Source organism: Protopterus annectens, chromosome 7.part0 (genome assembly GCF_019279795.1).
Source record: "Protopterus annectens isolate FY-2018-M chromosome 7.part0, PAN1.0, whole genome shotgun sequence".
In the NCBI taxonomy this organism is placed as follows: domain Eukaryota; kingdom Metazoa; phylum Chordata; order Ceratodontiformes; family Protopteridae; genus Protopterus; species Protopterus annectens.
The window spans coordinates 385462593-385477658 of NC_056739.1; positions in this window are offsets into that span (position 1 = coordinate 385462593).

The window sequence follows — 15066 nt, forward strand, 5'->3', positions numbered from 1 at the left end:
TTTGGAGCTCCTTGCCACCTCTTATCCATACCACCCATAACCTCTCTACTTTCAAAACCTTGCTTCACTCACATCTAATATCCCTCTGGGAATGTTCCTGCTCTCATCCCACATAACTCCCTTAGCAATACACCCTGTTTTCTCCCTCTCCCTCCCTTTCTCTCTTTCCCACCTCACACTATGCTACCTACCTCCTACCTCCTACATCCTTCTTTTCTCTCTTCTTCTTCTAATTTCTCCCTCTCTGCTTACTTCTCCCCTGTCCCACTTCCCTTCTATAGCTCTCTTAGGTTGCCTATGTATCTTTTATATTTCTATAGTAGGAACAACTATATTTGTAAATATTTACTATTTGTTTTCCTAATTTCTCTTTTTACATTTTTTTTACTAAACTGTATTTTTTAATACAATGTTTTTTTACCTGTACTACTGTATTACTATATTGCTAATTATTTTTTTACATTCTACAATGTCTTTATGGAGCTTTTCTCCCCAGAACTCCATTGAAAATGGGCTCTTCTCAGCCCAATAGGCCATCCTGGCAAACAAACTGCAAATAAAAAAATAAAATAGTTTTTCACTTAGCAACTGGTGTACAAGCGTTTCCTACTGCATTCTATTACTTGGAGTGGGCAGTTGTATAAGCAGCCTTGTTTTCTTTTGGTTTGTTGGTGAATAGTTGGGTCGCATCTGGTCTCCTGCTCTACATTTCTTTTTTGTTTTTTTGGTTTCATAAGTATGTTGCTACTTCCCAATGCCTTCAGTGGGAAGTTTTTTTTCCTCTCTTATGAATTATGCAGAATTAAAACATGGTTTAGTAGCTCCTTAACTACTTCTGTCATGTTCACCCCTTTTTTTTCTATTTTGTATTTACTTATACTTTGTTAACTAGGAAAGTAACTGGTCCCAGGACCTTTTTCAGCCCTGACCTGGGGTACATTGGCAAAGTAATAAATGCACTTAGCAATACAAAGAAAAAAAAACTGCCATAAAGACATTTGACAGATTGCATGTGCAACACATAGCTAAGATGTGACAATGAATAAGTAAAATATTTAGCACCATTTACTAGAATGTATACATTAATACTAAACTCTAGTATGTTATCTTTATTATAAATAATGAATTGTATGCACCCATATTGCACAACTCACGGTGTGTAAGATGTTACTCTTCTCTAAATGACTAGGAATCAGCAAGTGAATGTTTTATGCCAAAGCAAAGGCTGGGGGAATAATTATATTTGCATCACTTTTGTTGTCCTTAGATAATTTGGAAACATACTAAACCTACAAATTTTGGAATGGAACAACCATTGCAGTGGAGCCTAATAACTAGCCTGGTGAACAAGATTTGGGACATGTAGAAAGTAGGAAAACGGAGGTTGATTAGGATGATGACAATTATATAATACACACATGTATGCACACGCCCCATCTGTGGGTGTGTATATATATTTATGTGCATCTGTATATGGATGTGTTATGTACATACACAAATGCACACATCCATATGTCAGTGAATGTGTGACTACTTGCAAAAATATTTATTGCATATTTCTTTCTAGATGTATTCACACTGTACTAAATTCCACATATAGTATTATGCATGCTACATATATATTTTATTATTTATTTATTTGTTTTATTTTATATTATTTTGATATTTGTTAACCAGGATAAATCTGCCTGGGCAGATGCCATCTTTCAGTGGAGGCCCAGGGAGAAAAGCTCCAAACTTGGAAGTAATTATGCGTACGAAGACAATGGAAGCTGAAGTATGACATAAGAGAGTTGGGTAGAATGCAAATAATAGCAAGACATAAACAATTGGCAGGATTCACGATGGCTTGCATGGAGTCTAAGAGTCGTGTAAGACTCCATGCAGCCATCGCGATCCAGGAACAGCCCGAAATCCCGTGTAAGAGACAGCTAAAACGACTCTTACACTGGAAGGGCGTGGATATGCTAATCACCCCACTTGCAGCTGAAAGGCATGCAAATGAGGTAGATTAGCGATCCACGAAGCTGAAACCAGCCCATGTAAGAGTTGTGTTAGTTGCAGAAATGTACTCAGTTGACAACTGAGTACGTTACTGCAAATAACACAACGGAGCCATGACAGCTCCAAATAAAGTGTGCAAATGTTGCAGTCAGCATGCCAATGGTCAAATATGTGGCCATTGGCATGGTAACCCAATGCAAACATGAAATAAAATATTTTTTTTTTCGGAGATCGGCGATGTTTAAACGCAGCGCAGCCCCGCGCAAACAGGCTGCGCTATATAAAACAGAAAAATAAAGGTTTGAAACCCACAAATGTGGGTTTTATGTAATGCATGGATTTGCAATGCAGGGACTAGCAGACCAAAAACAACATGGCCACCGACTAGTGGTTGCTAAGGGGGGAAGCTGAGTGTAAGACATGTAACTAAGCATTAGTAGGCAATCCTATGTAAATGAGTGGTAGGATAGTGAATCACACTGTCACATAGCAAATGAGCACATTCTGTGTAGTGTAAGAGTTAGAAAATGGGGAGTAACAAGAGTAGGAGATAGGTGACATCACAGGGGGGAACGTCAGGAAGAAATCAAGCTCATTGGAGCAAAGTGGTATGTGAAACATGTCAATCACACAGCATAAAAAGAGGAGTGTCAACAGATAAGCATGGGAAAGTCAAGAAATGGAAGGTGTACACTGTGGCCAACACCAAAGTTTCTTGCTGTACGTGCATGCACGCGTGTGCACGCTGGGAGCCGCCAGTAGGACAGAGTGCGCGCGTGTAAGGCAGCGTAAGCATGTAGGAACCTGTTTAAAGATCTGTAAACCTGTTTGCGCTGGTGTGCGTGCGTTTTAACCCGAATAAGCAGATTCTAGTCCGTGTAAGCATGTGTGCGCACATGGTAGCCACTGTGAGCGTGTTTTCGCTGGTATGCGCGCTGCTCCCCCCTGAGGAAACAGAGAGGAAAAGGAAGCAGAAGAAATAGTAGGAAACTAGCAGGGAATACTTGTAGAGGTAGCAGGTGAAAACAATTAGAAGCAGGCAATTACACAGGCAGAATACAAGCCCAGCCCAGCACTTAAAACACTGCAAACAGCATTGCAGTATGTTTCTCTCAAGAGACACTGCAAGACAGGAGTAAGCTAGTAGAAGTGAAAACTGAAAAAGCTGCACTCAGACCAAACATGCTAGGGGCTGCCATAGCTGTCATAAGGAGACATAGGAGACTTGCTGAAGGTGGTGACAATGGAAATGCTGCCAGACAACCCACAGTGAGGAGACGGAGAAAAGTGTACAGGCCCAGGGTCACCTACCAGGGGTTACATGAGCTGGAGATAGTGGAGCGCTATAGAGTGGACAGAGACCTCCTGCAGCAAATTGTTGAGCTGTGCAGGCCACGCCTCACACACAGAACCAACAGATGGGAACCCATCCCAGTGGAAACCAAGGTATGTGTTGGCCTAAGAATACTAGCAACAGGTACCTTCCAGAGACCAACTGGTGATATGATGGGGATATCACAGGCATCAGCCTCCAGGGTACTGCACCAGTTCCTGGATGCCGTGTCAGCACATGTCAGTGAGCATGTATATTTCCCCAATGCCCGTGAGGTATTGGCCAGCAATATGCGTCTCTTCCAGCAAATAGCGGAATACCCTGAGGTAGTGGGTGCAATAGACTGCACGCACATATGCATCAAAGCACCAGCCGGTGAGCGGGGTATGGCCTACATTAACCGCAAGGGCTTCCCCTCCATCAACTGCCAGGTCGTGTGTGATGCCCGGGGCATAATAATGAATGTGTGTGCTGGCTGCCCTGGGAGCTACCATGATTCTCATATCTGGCATTTGACGCAGCTGTACCAGACATTTGCCAATGGGGACATCCAACATGGTTACCTAGTGGGGGATGCAGGTTATGCACTGGAGCCATGGCTGATGACACCCATCAGAAACGCACACACACCTGAACAGGAACGCCATAATGAGGCACACGCACAAACACGTAATGTAATAGAGCGTGTGTTTGGGCTGCTCAAGTCACGGTTCCGGTGCCTGGACACATCTGGTGGAGCCTTGCAGTACTCACCAACTACATGTACCCAAATTGTCATGGTATGTGCTATGCTACATAATATGATCCTGCGAAAACAGCTGCAGCAGGACCAGCATAGGGCCGGGACAAACAGCCCCCCACCATTGCCAAGGCCATCACAGGCAGAGCGTGACTCAGAGGAGGAACAGCCTGAGCCTGCCCCAGTAGGCAGAAGGAGGCATGCCCAGTATGCCCTGGCCTTGGCAAAGAGGCAACGCATAGCACATACACTGGCTCAGTAGGAACCCTGGGAATGATACCCCTCTCTGACTCACTCATATAGTAACAGGGATGCCTAACATGACACAACCTGCTCTCAAACATGTACAGGGAGCGTAGTATGTGCATCCAACAGAGGCAGCCCTGCAGCACTACCTGAGGCATGATTGCCATGTGTTAAGCAATGTAACACCATCTAGTATATGCAAACATGAAGACCCAACCTAACATCTCACCCTCACCAAGCATGATGCCACACTATGAAGACAACAAGATCAAGTACAATAATTGGCTGAGGTATTGCTGTTAGCAAGGGGGAACACATGGCTGACAGCCTGGGCTGACATGCTGATCAAGACATGATGCCCCACCTGCTAGGGATGGCACGCACCCAGCACACCTGGCTGTGTAGATACTGGCAAAGGCTGTTGTCACCCCCACTGTGCCTGGAATAGGTAAGTCTGGAAACACAAATCCACCACCATAGGTAGCACAAGAGATAATAACCTGGACGTAATGCTACCCAATGCCAGAAGTCTAACCTCAAGGTGCATGCAGACCAAACCCGCCACAGCATGGAGAATGGTAATATGTGTTCTGTAACAGAAACCTGGGCAAGGCCCAGAAGAGCACCCTAATACTACCAGGTTATGCCTCATACCATGCTCTACAGCTCCAAAACATGGAACACACGACAATAGGAGTGTGACTACCAGTAATTATCAAGAATAACCACACCCACAGGTTGGTACCACAGCAAGAAGCAGCATGGACTATCCACGGGCAAGTAACACTGTCTCAAACTGTGTACCTGTTTGAAGCCTGCTACAGACCACACACACAAACCCAGGTACCCCAGCCAGCCTTCCTGAAGACACTTCAGAGTATGAATGTCTCAACAAATACCAAACAAGGCACACACAAAGTATGACATAGGTGGCAATCCATTATGTATGGAAGAAGTAATCATGGACCTAGGGACACAAGTGGACGGTAACCTGTCATGTGACACTGACATTGCCAAGGTGGCCAGGAAGACCTGCTATATTGCCCACCTTAATATGAAAGGATGCACATGTAGAGCTACAGAGGTCACTGTGCCCCCATACCCTTCCCTTATCAGGCCCATACATGACAACTATGCCCAAGTTTGGATGTACCTTACCATACACATGCAGCAGTCAGAAAGACCCCAAATATACCCCACCAACAGGATAAAGGGTCCAAACATTGGACATCTGCAGCCTGGCTGAAGAAACCACAGCCCAATTCAGAAGCATACTGCACAGTCAGAGGTGATGTATGCCTGATGTACAAGGCCATGTCCAATCCAGAATGAATGGACATGCTCCACTGCAGAAACCCCAAATCCAGCAGACACACCACAGTGAGATATCTGAACCTCTACACATAGATTAATAGGATGTGCTGGAGGGACAGATCCATAACCCAGAGGCTCAGGACACTCTGGAACAGAATCCCAGTCCATGATAGGCTGAGTTCCACACACAAACTCAACAAGAGAAATCCGGTGAAGTGCATGGAAGATAGTAGGTGTACACTGGGGGACATCCCTGTGTCACATCTAGGAAAGTAAACCCTATGTGGGCATAATATGCACATTGCAAGGGGTGTTGAGACCCACACACAGTCTGTCCGTGCTCAAACAAGGCCAGGGCAGATAGCCTAGTATGAACCTATGAACCTATGATGATACAAATTGTGCAGGACACAAAGGATTATCACACAGCTGTCCTACCTGATGGTAGGAACCATGGTGATAATCCACAGATATGCTCTGCAACACTCTAATATCACAAACAATACACCAAACCCACACACATTGCCAACAGCCTACCGAACAGATTCCTTCCAACCTCCCCACCAGCACCTAACTGCCAAATATCTATCCCAGGAGAGTGCTGGCCCCCTGAGGTAACAGCATCCACAAAGCACAGCACACAGCATCAATGGTACCAGATGGTGTCCTGGGTTGTGTCCAACAAGTACTGTAAGAAGAATGGAACAGCAAATAGCATTACTACCTACTACAGGATATGTACCCAAAGAGCAGTGTACAGCAACAGTGTTCCCACACCACAAAGGGGGTGCCTGAATGGATACTGCAAACTATCACCCCTCAACCCCGACTATCTATGTTGGCAAAGTAATGGAGAGGATGATCATGGATCTCATGAATAACGAGATTGGGTACCTACAGACATTGGACCCTACCCAGTGTGGCTGTCATAGGGCAGATCCTGCCCCTTACACATGTCTGACTCATGTGAAATGTGCACCAAGCCCATTGATGTGGGGAATGTTGATCACACAGCCTATCTGGACCTTGCTAAACCCTTCCATACAATACCCTAGTTGGCAGTACAAATAAGCTCACCAGCCCAACTATAAACCCCTATGCAAGTAGATGGGTTGCAAACCAGCTCAAGGACAGAACTGACCTGGCAGACATGCTGTAGCCATGGCAGACTGCAAACCAGGTACAACTGGCATCCCACAAGGCATGGTCCTGGGACCTCTCTTGTATGCTATATATGTCACATAGGTACAGGCCAACATGGACGGACTCTGTCTGAACAGGTTTGCAGAGGACTACAAACAGGCCACCATATCGGACCCTTCAGCTGACACAGGCAACCTACAAAAGGCACACATAGAAACACACAAGTGGTGCCACAGCCATGTCAACAAGCTAAATGCAGAATTGTGTATAGTCAACCCCTGTGGAAACAAAGTACATGGCAAGAAATTACCACATAGGTGTTAACCCAGTAAGTACATCAGGAAAAATAAGAGACCTGGGGACACAAGGTGATAGATATCCGGCATGTGACAACCATGCGTCTGTAGTGGTTACAGAAACATACCATATACCCACCTAATCATGAAGGTAAGCACAGCTTAGTTAGGATAGGTCAATGTGCCTCTACAGTCATCCATCAGCAGCCTCACAATTGTGTACAATGGCCCTTCAGGGATGTACCATAGCAGACACCTGCAGCAACTGGAAAGACCACACAAATACCCCACCAGGAGGATCGCAGAGCTGTAACAGATGCCATGTGTCGCCTGAGTAAAGAAACTGCAGCTCCACACAGTGCCATACTGCCTGACTGGAGGTGAACTGTGCCTGATGTATAGAGCCATGACCAACCTGGTATCAATGGACATTTGGCACCATGTAAACACTGAATGCTGGTGACCTATGCAGCTGACAGGCCTGAACCCCAGCACAGACATAAACAGAACATGCTGTACCGATTGGTCCATAACCCAGAAGCTCACTCCACTCATGACTAAACTGCCACTACAGGATATCCAGGGAGTCCCTCAGTGACTGTCATCCAGAGGAATCATGATGACTGGATGGGAGATGGTAGGTGTACCCTGGATATCACCTGTATGTCACGGGTAGACAGAGGCACAGCACACTAACCGTGACATATGTCATGGCAAACACCAGTAAATGTGTGTTGAAGGACAAACACTCTCTGACTAGCATTACAAATGGACTAGGGCACATAGAAATTGTTTGTCACTGTCCACACAAGTTGTGGAATACATTAACAATGTCGGACAATCATGTACTATGCTGTCCATATCTGAACAAAATGCAACATGGTCATATCTGCACAACTGGCCCTCAACCAATCTGGTGTGCTCACTATAAATATTACAAGCAGTGATAGGACTGAAACTGAGTATACTGTCCACCACAGTGAAAGTACTGCACCAGTACACTATATGACAATACAACTGTTTGGTCAGCAGGAAAGGATGATGACAACTGTATGCAAACTATCCCATGGCAACCCTGCAGGCACAGCATAATGCCTGTTAGGTTCAGACACAAAGCAGTTGGGCAGTAAGAACACAACCTGATGTCTGCCAGGTCAGTTCTGTCCTTGAGCTGGTTTGCAACCCATCTACTTGCATAGGGGTTTATATTTAGGCTGGTGAGCTTATTTGTACTGCCAACTAGGGTATTGTATGGAAGGGTTTAGCAAGGTCCAGATAGGCTGTGTGATCAACATTCCCCACATCAATGGGCTTGGTGCACATTTCACATGAGTCAGACATGTGTAAGGGGCAGGATCTGCCCTATGACAGCCACACTGGGTAGGGTCCAATGTACAACTGTACATGTGATATATAGATGGCGTCCACACACAAACACAAATGTGGTGGTCCACAAATCCCAACATAAGGAAAGGTCACACTGGGCATGCTCGCACACTTAGATAAATGAGATGTGGCAGTCAAGAAGCCATACAAACTGTGAACTGGGCATGCTCACACACTTAGGCCATGTCACAGTTCAGCAGTTACACACACATATCTGCCATTTCTATGTGTTAACACAGGAACCTTCCACAATACAGACATCTGCCCAGTGCACACAGTGAAGTTACAACAGAGACATAAGTAAAGTACTGGATCACACTCATATGCAAACATCTCCCACAGTACACGCATTGTTTATAGAGATAGGGAAGGCTATGGCAATAAAGACCCACAAACAGTATATGAGCAACAGATACTTGCATCTGACAGGTAAACATATGGCCGTAGAGTGCAATACCTGACTGTTGTCCCTAGGGAATACAGAAGGTTATCCACAGTGTATTTGGCTTCTGCCTCCACAGTACAGTAGGCCACTGTGCCTGTGCAAAGTTAATGCATAGATATGCTCTCCCCTGTACTGATGGATAGTCACAGATGTACATACCTCTTCATCCATAATGATGTCAGCACACTATACATATGTCAGGAGCAGAAATTATACCCAGTAATGTGAATAGTGTTCTCCGCTACTGCGTCTTTAACAAGTGTCATAACATAGTTAGGTAGGGGTTTGAATCCTGCAAGTGCTCAGTATGTGTGTGGAGGAGTAGTGTGTGCAATTCCATGTGTATGAGAAATGTCCCTTTTGGCAACTATTACTACACAACACATGCTGCATATTCCATTGTCTAAACACTGATGATGTCAGCACCCTATAAGTACAGCAGGAGAAAACAATCTCCCCCAGTAATGCAAGTAGTGTGCTCCGCTAATGCGTCTCTCACAAGTGTCATAGCATAGTTAGGTAGGAGTTTGAATCTTGCAAGTGCCCAGTGTGTGTGTGGGGGAGTAGTGTGTGTAATTCCATGTGTATGAGAAATGTCCCTTTTGGCAACTAGTACTACACAACACATGCTGCATATTCCACTGTCTAAACACTGATGATGTCAGCACCCTATAAGTACAGCAGGAGAAAGCAATCCCCCCAGTAATGCAAATAGCACGCTCTGCTAATGCGTCTCTTACAAGTGTCATAACATAGTTAAGTAGGGGGTTGAATCCTGCAAGTGCCCAGTGTGTGTGTGAATATGTGTGGGGGAGTAGTGTGTGCAATTCCATGTGTATGAGCAATGTCTCTTTTGGCAACTAGTACTACACAACACATGCTGCATATTCCACTGTCTAAACACTGATGATGTCAGCACCCTATAAGTACAGCAGGAGAAAACAATCCCCCCAGTAATGCAAGTAGCGCACTCTGCTAATGCATCTCTCACAACTGTCATAACATAGTTAGGTAGGGGTTTGAATCCTGCAAGTGCCCAGTATGTGTGCGGGGGAGTAGTGTGTGCAATTCCATGTGTATGAGAAATGTCCCTTTTGGCAACTAGTACTACACAACACATGCTGCATATGCCACTGTCTAAACACTGATGATATCAGCACCCTATAAGTACAGCAGGAGAAAGCAATGCCCCCAGTAATGCAAATAGTGCGCTCTGCTAATGTGTTTCTCACAAGTATCATAACATAGTTAGGTAAGGGTTTGAATCCTACAAATGCCATGTGTATTTTTGTCACACAGTTTGTCCATGTGTGTGGGGTGTTGTTCCTAATATTGCATGACATACATTATATCAGTAATGTCAATGCACACATGATGTATGTGTGTGCCGCCTACACATATGTACCTGTGAACTGCAAGAGTTCCCATGTCCGAAGCCTGCCTCATGTGAATACATGGAATATGCATCAGACAACTGTATGACTGTGGTGTTCTGTGCAGGGGCTGCATGTGGTATGTGACTATACAGTGTGGGTTGTAGATGGTGTCATCCCACCAGCGAGGGATACATGATTGGTCTGGAGCATATAGTCCACATGTTGGTGATGAACATTGTGGGAGAGGTAACAGGTTGTTCCATAGCAATGCAGGGAATGAATGATCAGAACCCTTCAGATAGGGTCTTGCAGCTAGAATAATGCTCACACTGTATGTTAGGGTAGTCGCAGTACAACCATATAATGGTGTGTGTAGAGACCGTCATATTCCCAGTGTTGTCAAGAAGGCCAAGTGGGTTTCCTGTGTATGGGAGTGTGGTGTGTGCCAGGCTATGAACCTGAAGGCAGTCTAACCCACTGTGTGTTGCACATGGAGAGGCTCTGATGCTTTGTGCAGTGCCACCAACCTGGAGGTGTGTGTATCTGAGGTGCCTTTGGATACATCCCCCCTGTTCTGGTTTGGTGCATGTGTAGGGGATGACAAGCATGGTATCAGGAATGACCTGGCACTGATGGTGTGCACCTGGGAGCCTTGTACCAGGAGTCTGTTACTGCACGGATATTGCTGTACCCCATGCTAAGGACAGTTTCCACTGCATGCATCTTGAGGTTTAAACTGCTGCTGTTGAGTAGCATTGCTATTAGTGTCCCATCCCGTGTGATACCTGTGTAGGTGGCTATGTAATGTCAGCCTTGCATACAAAGGCACTATGTGTGTAGCAACAGCCTCTGCCAATATACAATGGCCCATGGGTGACAGGTGCAAGCTGTCCCAAGCAAAGCAATGTGGCTTGTCCAGCATGTAATCCTACACTGACAGGCATTGGATCCCCTTTGAATGTCACTGAAAGATACGTTAATTGCAGAAACTGATGATCCTGTCTACATATTGTGGCAGCATTCATGGTGAGGGTGAGATGCTACTCAAGGCCAGGGTCATACCAGCCTGTGCCACAATCTCAGAGAGCCCCTCTATGTCCCCTAACATGTAGTCCAGGGAGGTGCGTCAGAGGTCATACACACTGGCACAGACAATGACTGAGTCATACTTCTACATGCCTTGGAGTGACCAGTATGCTTGTGTTATGTGGTGGATCATAGTGCCCGACGGGCAGCTCAGCGTGACAGTCACCTTGTTCAGCCTGGGAGCAGGACCTCAGTGTACGTGACGATAGAGATACCTGATACAACTGTAGCAGGTGTGTTGTCTAGCCGTATGGCCTGTGACTGTTTGGCATACAGGCTTTGTGAGCTATGTGTTGCATGTGCTCTGCTCTGGTTTAATGTTTGCTTGTGTGTCTGCTTTGCAGGTGTCAGCTTCTCAGGCAGGATGCTATTCTGAGAGCCCAATAATGTACCTGTGTGTTTCTGTGTTTGGATTGCGGTCGTGGCAGGTCTATGGGAGACTGGTACTGTATTCACTGTAGTATCCCACTCCACCTGACAGGGAATGCCAGTGCTGTGTAAACAGAGCTTAGCCCCCAGTTTGGCTATGTGGATGCATCTCTCACATGTGTTGTACGTGTATAGGAAGGGGAGAGGGTTGTCTGTGTACATGAGGCAGCTGTGACATTGCCACATGTCTCACAGATTCACCAACTGGACCTGAGAGTAGATCGATAGGTGACCTTTGCACATGCTACCATAGCATTGTGACTCCCATACTAAGTAACGACACATAGGGCCAATGGGGAACAAGGTACTCAAGGTGACTATGTGAGGGTGTAGTGCTCCTGATTTGTTAGTGCTGGCATATATGAATGCTGTCTTGAACAAATGTGAGGTAAGTCATATGCAATGTGTTACAGGCAAGCTACATGCAAACAGGACAAACAGTGATGTTCTGTCAAGTGACACATGGACATCAGTACAGTAAGCAACACAGATGTCACTAGGGATCCACAGAGGCACTGTATATCTGCACTGCAGGTGGAATCAGTGTTTCAGGAACATAACAGGCAAACATGCATACAAACAAAGCTACAGTCAGCAGGCCTGTATGTAGACTATGCTACAACAAACAAGGTGCACGACTTCCAGTAGGTAACAGTGCATATATGCAGGCACTATAAGCCAGTACCCAGACATTCACAGGTCAGACGGGCTGGGTCCAGCCGCACCCCACACAAGTGTATAGACCACGTACCTTCGTAATGTTAAATAACTGGCCTGATACCCAAGTGCTCATAACTGTAATAATACACATGTCAAATAACAGACACTGAGCCCTCACTCAGCAGTTCCAGACTTAGTATGATGTATGCTACCTGTCCTGGCACCACAGTATCCTTGACATGTATGGACACTCTCCCTCCTGTCATAGTTAGTTCTGTGTTTTGGTGCTGTCATGCATGGTATGAGGTGTGACCTTGTAGTGCTAGTGTGCTCTTGTGAGCCTTGAACCTGTTGTGTAGTACTGCACAGATATCAACATCCTGAAACATCTGCATTGCAGAGTCATGTGTGGACAGCATGCAACTCGCAGTTGACATGGCCATCATTGAGTATCAATATGTACATTGTTGTATTCCCTGTGCTACCTATGTAGGTGGCCATCCCTTCACAGCCTCACCACCAGTATGCAAAGATGTGCAGACAGAACACTGTGGTAATTACTATGGATGTACAAAACAATACAATGACATTCATACTGTAACTGCATCAGGCATGCTGTTATATACCCACAATGCTATCATTACACTGTACTGTTGTCAACATCATACTATTACAATACGTCTATGTACTCACCCTGTGCATCAGCACCATGTTAACCTGTTCCTGCACCGATGATACAGATTGCAGGAGGTGGCACAGTTTCATCATATGCACAGGGTGTGTACCTGGTATGCCTGAGTCTGCCACTGATACAACCAATTGAGATGTCTGTGTGTGTGTGTTGGTGAGGGACAGCAGTACAAGATGGGGCAATGTTGATGCAGTGTGTGCGTATATGCAGTAGCCCTAGGTGTTATCACTTTGCATGTGTGTATGAATGCACACAGTCCCACCTCATGGCTGCCATATACAGGTGTTTGTGGACAGCCACAGACTGTACCTGCCAGGTCATACAGATCACTGTCTGTGGCCATGGACACGGTACCTGTGCCTGGCAGGGGTGCTACGGACCATATCAGGTACTAAACCAGACTAGGTACTGTCATCAGAAGCAGGTGTTTGTTGACTGGAGACAGGTCCCTGTTGGGACTGTCCAGCGCCATGTGCACGTGGTCTCCTGGGGCGGTCTGATGACAGCACAGATCCAGCATTTCTGGGGCTGCTGCTGGCACTATGTGAGCGGCTGCGGCCCTGTTGTCATCCGCGACGGCTGCCAGCTGCTGCTGTTGCTGGCATATGGCCACGTCGACGCCTCAACCGTCCACCATTGCCCTGGCTCATGGACATGTAGTTGTGGAACAGATCTAATGTGTCCCCCCAACGTCTGCCAATGACCTCGGTGAAGTTGCGGATGGCAGCCGCAACATCACGCATACTGTCACTCATGGCTGTGTGACATGCTCTCAGCTCCCCCAGACCCTGTCTGGTGTACCGTTCCATACGTGACTGTGCCTGCATTACAGCCCGAAACATAGCTGAGGTTGAAAGACCTCTGTGGGCACGTCTGACAGGGGCGGTACGCCCACGGATGCTCCCACAAGAACCCATGGACGTCTGCCTGTGTGGTACCATGTCAGGACCCTGGCCATGGCTGCAGTGTGGGGATGCATGTGCCACCGGTACCATGTTACTCTGGTCAATGCCCACTGTATCCTGCCAATCACCTAGGGACATTGGTGACAAAGGATGTATTGGCAGGATGACTGTGCGCATTGATGGGGTCGACAGCTGTGTAGTGTCAATTGGCTGACCAATAACGGACCCTGGCACACCTACCTGTGCCATTACACAGGTATCATCATTATCACTATCCACAGCAGCTGATTCAGGTTCCCTGATGCACGACACCAGAGCAGCACCAGAACCTGTGGAAGTAAGACAGGAAACACAGTTTACAATGTGTACACAATGCCACCACTGATGCACACATGCACACATGGGCACATGCACACATGGGCACATGGGCACATGCACGCATGCACACATGCACACATGGGCACATGCACACATGCACACATGCACACATGGGCACATGCACACATGCACACATGCACACATGCACACACCTCAGTATATGAGATATCAACCCACAGATACAAACACACTTGCAATCAAACACATAGCACTACTGCTTCAGCCTATTATTACTATTAGTATACAGAGTATTGAAGGTAATGGTATTACACACTCACCAGCATGGATAGGCTGCCTTGCTGTTACACCAGAGGGACCTGCAGAAAAGAGACATTTATCGTCAGTGGGCACAACTGTGCCATTGATACTGTGGGCATGATACAGTTCAGTAGTGCAGCAGTTAGCTTCCACAGGTGTACTGCAGATATTGAGGATATCACTAATGCACAATAATTACCAAGATTACAGCTACAAAATGAGGACACACCTCACACATGCATAACCTAACAGTGTACAGAATGGTCAACTATACACATGGCATGTTACCTGCACGCTCTGTGTCCTGCTGCTGTGTGGCTCCAGCCTCCATCATTGCACATGTATGCTGCTGCTGTTGCTGCTGTGCTGGAGCCACA